Genomic DNA, 9,278 nt, shown 5'->3' on the forward strand with positions numbered 1-9,278 from the left:
GGCCTTGAGGGATGGAAAAGAGTACCCAAGGGGGAGGCAGTAGACTCCCTATGCTCCTGTGACCCGGGCTGGTCCCTGCTCCTCTTGGCCTCAGTTTCCCCACCTATACTATGGCCATGGGTGTGGCAATGTGATTCCAGGTTCAGAGGACAGTCTCTGCCCCTGAGTCCCAGCCCATCCTCACTACCCCCACACCACACACAGACAACTCTGTCCTCGAGCAGGCCAAACACAACCCTCAGGCCCCTCCCTCTGCCCACTGTGCTGACGGGGACCAGATGCTCCAACCTTGTGGTTCTAGGGGTGGGGGTGGCAGGGCTCAGCGGGCTGGCAGGCAAACCCTGGTTTTGGCCCAGGGACCTATAATCAGCTCCTGCCCCTCTGATCCCGGCCCAGGACTGACGCTTAGGGCTGTGGTGTCCTGGCCGGCTGTGGCCACGGCCGCTATATTTGGGAGCCCAATTCAGCATGAGGGAGGGGTGGGCAGGCAGAAGCCTCTAGGGACCCAAGCCTCATGAGGGACAGGATGGGGACAGCATTGGCCAGGCTTGGTCCACTCTGGAAGAAAGGCATGGCTCTGGCTTTTCAGGGGCCTGCACTGGGGGACCTCAGCCCCACTCTCAGCAGCTAGTCTCAGGAGGGAGATTGAAAATGTGTCTGGAGATACTGCACCCCTGTTTAGTCCAAAGAGTGAGCATCAGTTGGGTCTGTGCATTCTGGATGCATGAGATGGAGTCTTGGGATGCCAAGGGGTCGTGGGAGCTCTGGAGGGGTGAGGTTTGGGGTACGGGGGTCTGGGATAGGAGGAGGGGTTGCCAATGTGCTAATCAAAGGAGCTGAGAAAACAAAGGCCTGGGGCTTGGGTCGGGAGGAATGGAGCAAGGTGCAGCCCTGAGCCCCAGCTCCCCAGCTCTGCCTGCTGGTCCAGCTTCTGGACAGGGGCCTGGCCCCTCCCCACAGCATGGCCTGTGGCCTCCCTGAACTGCCTTGGACATTCCCTGCCACTGGGCCAAACCCTGTACTCTCCCACCAGCAGCTTCCCAAAGAGCAAATATTTATTGTCCTTGGAAGAAAAAAAAAGACTCCCCTTTTAGGATCGGGGTCTGGGAGCTGCTACTGAGGTTTGCAGGGGCTCAGCAGCGGCCTGAAATGACCAGAAACCCCACCTAGACCGACTGAGGAAGAAAGGAGGGTGCGCCATGAGCCGGCCTTGGAGGAGACCGCCAAGGCTGCCCTGGGTGCTGGGCTGGGCCTCTGCCCAGCGCTGCACCCTGGGCCACACTCCTCCCTCCCCTTGCCTCCATTTCCCCAAGGCTTCCCCAGAATAGGTCTGAGGACCTGCAGACACTGCCACACGAGGTGTGAACATGTGTGGCTGGACAGGTGTGGATAGTCTATGTGCGTGTAACCATGGACAAGAGGATGAGGCCACATGTGTGATTCTGTGGGAGTGTGTCATCTTGCATGCTTCCATGTGTCACCATGGGCACGAGGCTGTGACTCTGCGTGGGCATGAGCGTGTCTGCATGCTCCTGGCTCTGTGTGCGTGTCTGTCTGTGAGCCTGTTCATCTGTTGGCATGGGTGGGGAAGGGGCATGTGGACACAACCTCTGTTGAATGGCCAATTCAGTCAAAAATGCAAGTAAATTTAGCAGGGGAAAAAAAACCCGTCAGTCAGACGAGGAGTCTGAATTGAGTGGTTGTTTGAGTGGATGGACCGACTGTCTCAGGCAAACAGTTCACGCTGGCTGGGAAGAGGAAGCAGCTCCCCTGGGCCATCACAGAGAAACTGGAGACAGGGACCCTTGGCTATGGCAGAGGTGAGACACAGAGACTGAGACAGAGATGGGAGGATGGAGAGAGACAGAGAAAGAGAGAGATGAGGCAGTCAGAAACAGCGGGGAGAGAGGGTTGGTGGGAGGGTCAGGGACAAATGTTGCCCCAGGGAAGGATGTAGCTTCCTGGAGCCTGCAGACACGCACGAATGCACACCATCCTGTCACCCCTCACCTCGGCTCCCAGCCAGTGTAACCCAAATTCATTCCCACCTCTCACCCATCCTCAAGCAGCTCCAAGTGGACAAGGAGTGGGCACCAGACCAGGATGCAAGGAGAGAGGGTGGGCATGGGCACCTGGACAGAGGGACAGGATGACAGATGAAGAAGGCAGTGCCTGGGACAGGGATGACAGTGATGGAGGTGAAGACAGGAGGGTGACAAGGAGGCCACAGTGGTGGTGACAGTGAAGAGGGAGTGCTGGCTGGGAGGGCCTCCCTGCCCCCTTGCAGACCCCACCTAGCCATGGTGGCCCCCTACACCCAGGGCTCTCCCCACTCTGGCCCCTCCCGGAACCAGCTGTGGCCTTGCCTCCAGTGGCCATACAGAAATTCTCTGTGGCCCAGGGTATGGATGCTGCATTAAAAACGGCCCAAGCTCCCAGCCAGGAATAGTTAGGGTCAACTCTGGTACCTGCCTGTGTGAGTATTTATACATCCACCCTCCCAGTGTGGTTATGTCTGAAACACACACACTATCCCCAGGCAGGCTAACCCACCCCTGATGTGTGTCTGTCTGGAGATACCCACGGGACCCTAGACACTCCCTACTCTACCTACTCCACCTTTGCCTAGTCCCTTTCCACCAGTAGTGGGACAGCAGGAATCACACTGAAATGTGTGTGTGCACACGTAGCTTCCTGGAGCCTGCAGATACGCACTCAGGAACCCTAGCCCAAGGGAGCTTGGGCCAAGAGCAGGCACGCTGTACCACACACCTTTACCACATATCCTCATGCTTCATAGAAACCTTTGCATGCATGTTCACACGCCTGTGCACACATGTCCACACTTCTTTGTACACAGGCTTTCGCACACATGTATACACACATTCACATGCCTTTGCGTACACATCCATGCACTATCCCACATACACCTAATGCACCACATATTTTAGCTCACAGGTATAGAAAGAACATGCAAGTATAATTTCCAGGCAGAAATGAGCACTGGGAAGGAGGAGCAGGGCTGGAGGCAGCCAAAATCAGGGAATCCTACCAGGCCTGCCTGGCACGGTAGTGTCCACATCTGTGTGTGTGTGAATGTGTGCATCCTGACATTTGGGACCTTTCCACTGCCTCCTCCCACCCCATCCCACCCTGTTCACAGAAGGGGAAACAGAGGCCCAAGCAGAGTAGCTGAGCGGGGAGGTCAGCGTCCTGGTTTGGGGCTTTGGAGCTTCAGCATCTGTGTTGTTCTTGGCACATCCGGGCCAGATAAGGACGGGGTCAGAGCTTGGCTCTCGTGGGAAAGGACTCTCTGGAAGGCTCCCGACCCATTCCTTTCCCAGATCTTGGACCTCAGTGTAAGCAGAGGGAAGACAAAAGGGAAGGACAGATGGTTGGGAGACAGGCAAGCTCCCATCAGGTCAGCCTTGAAGGCTGTGGGGAGACCACAGCAGGTTCAAAGACTCACAGGTACCCAGGAATGTGTAGTAACCCCCTCAGACCAGCACAGGAACCCCCAAATGCAGAGCCTAGAGCAGACGGTAAGGGTGAGGCCAGGAGCCCAGCTCTCTGCAGCATCTGGCCTTGGAGCCCTCTGCTCCAGGGAGCCTCATGCGGTTTTAGAGCCAGGGCTGAGGTAAATGCCTCTGTGCCCCAGAGGTCTGGAGCTGGGTTGGATGAGAAACTGTTCTGGGGAGATAGTGGAATGTTAGGAGACACTGGAGCATCATCCTCCCATCCAAAGCAGATAAGGGTACAGGTCCTGGGATTGGGTTTGTGTTGGCTGGGAACTCAGTTCTGGTGCTGGCCCCATCACTGACTCCTGTGGAACCTCTTTCCCTGTGGAGACCTCAGTGTTCACACCTGCACAGTGGGGCAGGAGTTTCCTAAAGGTGGGCTCAGCAGGTGCACGGTCCTCCCAGGGCAGTCAGGGTGCAGCATCCCTGGACCTGAGTCTCCTCCTTCCCCACTGCCTCAGCCTGTGCCCCTGGCCAGGTCTCAGTGAGGGGCAGAGGGCTGGAGCTTGAAGCCAAGACAACAGGGGAACAATTGGCTGGAATTCTGCATAAACACAGGGGCTCATCCAAGGCTGCAGATGAGCTGGGAGGGGCTGGGGAGTTCCTGTGCCCCCAGAGATCCCTGCCTGACAGTGAGCCCATCCATCCAAAGGGGGGCCCTGCCTTCAGGAGTCCTGGTCTGAGAGCATAAGCAGCAGGACAGCTTCTGTGGGGGATTTAGCAGGGGATGCTGTAGGGCCCCGAGACCCCTCCCTCAGCCCACCCCCAACCAGCATGCTCACGGCCCCGGCCCCACCTAGAATCATTGGAGATACAGCTCCCAGGGGCAGGAAAACAAGAAGAAACCATCATCGACTGCGGCTACCAGGAGCCGCCACCACCTCTCAGGCCCCTCCTCGCCTGACCTTGGGGTCCAGAGAGAGGACATGCCAGTCTCCCCACTCCCACGGTCTCACAGCAGCAGCTGTAGGGACAGCCAGGCTAGTCTGGGATGGGGGCCGAGGGTGGGTCCTCTCTGCCAATGCCAGGTTCAGCTCCTGTCTCAGGGTTAGGCTCCAGCTCAACCCCTGGGGCTGCTCCCTGGCTTTCTGAGAAGCTGCCGTCAGGCGGATTCCATCTCATAAGGTTCCTTGGAGGAAAATGTTCCAACAATGAAGAGATCTGTCTCTGATCCTGGGACCTGCTCATGAGGAAACTGAGCCACCCCATGGCAACTGAGAGACGAACAGGTGAGGGAGCAGGGTGTTTGGAGTCCACAGCTCTGGCCAATAGGTGTGCCCTCCCCGAGAGATGGAGGCTTCTCAGCAGAGCCACAGAGACAACCCAGCCCCGTCCTCAAGGGCTCGCCATCTGTTGGGACAGAAGCAGCAGCCTATCATGCTGTGCTAAATTTTCTAGTCAAACCAGGAGATCTGAGGTCTCACTCTGCTGGGAGTTGAAGGGTGCAGATCCAGGAAGGGTTCAGAGAGGAGGGGGCCTTTGGAGGGCAAACAAGAGCCACCCAGGCAGAGAAGGGAAGGACAAGTCAGACAGCAAGAAGTGTAGGGGCAGAGGCCAAGAGCTCATGGAGGGTTCAGGGAATGGGAACACAGGGCAGTGGGGCTAGGCAGGGAGTTGGGTCCCCCAAACTCTCAAGTCTCTGCATCTCCCAGCTGAGCCCGACACACAGTAAGGTGCATGCAGGGGCCATGGAAGGCAGGGCTGAGCTTGCAGAACACGTCATTGTTCCTCCTCCTCCTCCTCCTCATCCTCCTCTGTTTGCAAGGTCATCACTTCCTTGCCCCACTCCACCTCCAAGGAGCCCTGTGTGGTTATGCTTGCTTGGGAAAATGGATGTGGAGCCGCTGAGGTGGAGGGCAGGGGTGGTCACTCTTCCATCTTGAACCCAACTCTGCTCATGGGGCCAGGAGTGGCTTCCGTAGCCAGCTGTGCTGAGACAGGGTGCTGCTGTGAGGACAGGATGTACTGGATGGCCCTGAGTTCAGTGCTCCAGTCCCTTGCCTCCACAGCCCCTACACCAGCTCAGGGAAGGAATGCAGCAGGACTGCAGGAAGCCTAGACCACTGGCCTCCCCAAAAAGGTCATGACTAGTCTGGGAGGCAGAGAGGCCCCAGAGATAGAGCAGAGGTCAGGGCAGGCAGGAGCTGGCGTATGACTTTGTGCAGAGGCCTGACCTCGCTGGGCCAGACTGGCTGCCAGTGTCCCCTCCAGCTTGAGGGAGGCATCTGAGTTATGCCTAGCCACCTCCCGTTACGCCCAGCACCTCCTCCACACTGGTGACCCACCTGTGCCCAGTGAGAGCCCTTCTGCCTCTTCCAAAGAGGCTCGCCTCAGAGGGCACGGGTGTCTGAAGGCCTGGAGACTTGCTCTGGATAAGGGGGGTGACCTTTGGCACGCCATTGCCCCTCTCTGGATGTCGCTTTCCCATACACGGTTTTATAAACTTCCCCAAGTGCTTCCCCTCTCCGGCCAGTTCAGCCAATGTCCACGGTGCCTCTGGGCCAGGCAGACTCGGTGCAGCCTCCAGGATGGCTGGGGGGAGACACACCCCTGATTCCAGCCCTAGAGACGTTCCCAGTGTCCGCCAGTTCATTGCCTTGCCCCAGACAGTGTCCCCTGAGGCATTTAGAGTGAGAGGAAACTGAGGCCCAGAGATTTGGCCCCGCACGACCAAGGACCACCCACATAGAGGGTTCCTCCAGGCCTAACAGGGCAGGAGTGTCAGGACTAGGGGTTCTCCAACCGAAGTCTCCCGGCCACAGCCCCCGGCAAGGACCCAGTGTCTGAGCTAACCCCCTCCCCACCACCTCCTCCTTCCTGGCCCCCACCTCCCTTCAAACCGCAGGGCCCAGCCGGCCTCTGGAACGCGTGCCCAGGACCTCGGTGATATTTTGAGTTTAAGAAAACTTTGCAGTCGGCAGGAGCTCTTAAAGGTTATAAATAGCAGCAGCGGGAGCCCATGCCGGGAGAGGCGGAAACACGTGTCAAACACGCCTGGGAGGGGGTATTCCGAGGCACAGACCCCCCCACACATACACACTAGGGACGCACTAGGCTTCTGGGGATTTTACAACCACTGGAGCGGGAAGTCACACTCCACCCAGAAGGCGTCTGGGAAACAGGACCCCCTTTGGCCCTCCAACTAGTGTCCCCAGTGGCTGGCCAGGTTGCCTGGGCATGTGGGAGCACTGTTGAAAGGGGATCTGGTGGGGAGGCCTTTCTCCTACCCCACTCCCTGCCACCATGCCATCAGGAATCTCCCTCAGAGCTGCCCTTGGGAACAGCAGGGCTAGGGGTGGATTTGGAGAGAGTCCACTCTAACCCCCGTCTGTGGCAGGGAGAACTGAAGACCTGGGTGGGGACAGAATGGTTTCCAGGTCATGGGAAAGCTAGAGAAGGTTTGGACCCCCAAGCCACAGTTCTTCCCATCGAACACTGCTGCTGCCTCTCTTCCATTTCCAGGGACCTCGGGACGATGCTCTAACTCCCCCAAAAAAAGCACAGAGATGGGCACAAAGATGACAACACACAACACCGAGGGACGCGGACCCGAGGCCTCATCCCCCAGCATCCAATCCCAGTGCTTCCCCTTCCAGTGAAGACCTCCTGCTGAACAGATGAGGAACAGACCAGAGACTTGCCCTACTCCAGTGAGATGCACGCCCACGCCCACGCCCGCCCTGCCAGGCAGTGGACTGTCAACAACCCAAGGCCAGGTATACGGTCTCAGCAGGGACATCAGCTCTGGTTTGGGCACAGCAGTCTCAGCCTTGCCTTGAGGGTCATGTGATTTGACGACATGCCCTCGGGAGCCTAGTCTGAGGAGACACCCTTCTGGGGCCTGATCTAAGAGAAATCAGTTTTGACGGCCCCATGGCCATGGAAGGAACCCTTCAACCTCCACCGTCTCCCTGGATTTCCCAACTGCTCCACAATGTGCATGGGGCAAGAACTGTTACTCCACTGCAAATACCTGGAAATTCAGGCGTGTCTCAGGCTCCCACCCACCACCCCACTCACGCCTCACTCATGCCCCACCTGCTGCCCATGGCCCCCAGCAGGTCTAGGGGGCGGCAGCCAGCCTTGGCATCCAGGCGTTCTGAACCTCAGGGAGCCCCAAAGGTTTATGGGGCTCCCAATGAATGGGAGCCTGTTGAGCTCGGAGGGGGCCGGGCCCGAGTAAACATGGCTGGGTCTGAGCTGCCATTCTCCCCCTGCCTCTTCCCCAGGACCCAAGACCAAAATATAACTTCCTGTCCCCGGAGCTGAGGGCCAGACTTGCCCCCCAGAGCCCTGGGCTGGGGCCCACAGGAGGAACACAAACTGGCAGGCCCAAGGCTCGAGGGGAGAAAGGCCTTCAGGTTTTCAGATTCCCAGGTCTACTTGCATCCAAGACTCAAGTGCTTGGGCACTTTACAGATCCCCTTTGAGCCTGAAACTGCCCAACTGTTAACAACAGATCAGGAAACTGAGGCCATGAGGAGGAAGGGGTCTGGCTCAGGGCTCCACACGTCAGAGCAGAACAGGCCTCAGCCTCCTGCTTCCCTGGCCAGGGAGGACGGGGCCTGTGGGCAGAGCAGGGCAGTGCATGTGGACTCAGGGGAAGGAGAGGCTCTGGCGGTCGAGAGCCAGGGCAACAGGGAGGCTTGACAGAGCACAGGGGAGCTCTCCCTCCTTTGAGCACAACTGCCCACTGACTCCCGCTGGTGTGGTCACAGAATGGCCTACGTGTCCCGAGATACCCCTTGGAGCAGTGCACTTCAGAGCAGCTGGGGCAGGAGCACCGTAAGTGCTGTTTGTCATAGTTTCACTATGTCCTCTGGCCAGTCCATTCTGCTTTTTGGTCCCGTTTCCCCCACCTGGAGGCCAGGTATCACCGAGCTCCCTGCCTCCCCGTCTAACTTGCGAAACAAAAAGTACTTTGGAAACTCTAATGAGTGGTACCCTCCCCAGGAGCCTGGAAGACCCAGGGAGGGGGGCCCTAGGAACGTGCCCAATGGCTGAGGGTGGTTGGGGCCAGCTGCCTCACATGCAGGGCGCTGGGGGCTACAGCTGGAATGTGCTGAGTGGCAGCTGCCACGTGAATCATTATACCTCATCAGGCTGAGCCTAGGACTTCCAGACACAAACCAGCTCAGACTGGGCTCAGGCAGAAGGGCAGCCTCCAGCCGGGTCACAGGGCTGGGGATGAGGCTTCTGGGATCTTGCAGGGTCTCTGTCTCCCTGTCTGCCCACATCTTCATCCTGAGCAACCAGCCCTGGTTCTGAACACAGCTCGTTCTACAGACCCACAGAGAGGTCATCCTGTCCACAGCCCCCTGCCTTTGGGACCTGTGACGGCTTAAGCAGACCCTGGGCCTGGAAGGGCCTGGGAGGCAGATAGAGAGGGCTTCCTGGCTGACTCCTCACCAGGAGCCCACATTCCAGTGGGCAAGGAGTCAGATATGGGGTGACTGTGGGGCTGTAGGGGTCAGGACACGGGCAGGAGTGGAATGACGCCCCCACCCCAATCTCTTCCGTCTAGGAGCCACTGGGTACCCAGTGCTGGCAGATCAGGCCTTCTTGGGCCTCAGTTGTCCTGCCCGTGACACAGGCAAGAACCACCTCCAGCCCCCCTCTGATTTCTCTGGGTGCCTTAAACTTGAGTGAAGTCACTAGTAGGGGCTGTGTTCATACCTCATGGCGGCCTGATATTCCTGAGATGTGGAAAGGACCAGAGGGTCAGACAGGGACACAGAGACTAAGAGAGAGGCGTGGCAG

The sequence above is a fragment of the Macaca fascicularis genome, chromosome 2, assembly GCF_037993035.2.
Source record: "Macaca fascicularis isolate 582-1 chromosome 2, T2T-MFA8v1.1".
NCBI lineage: Eukaryota > Metazoa > Chordata > Mammalia > Primates > Cercopithecidae > Macaca > Macaca fascicularis.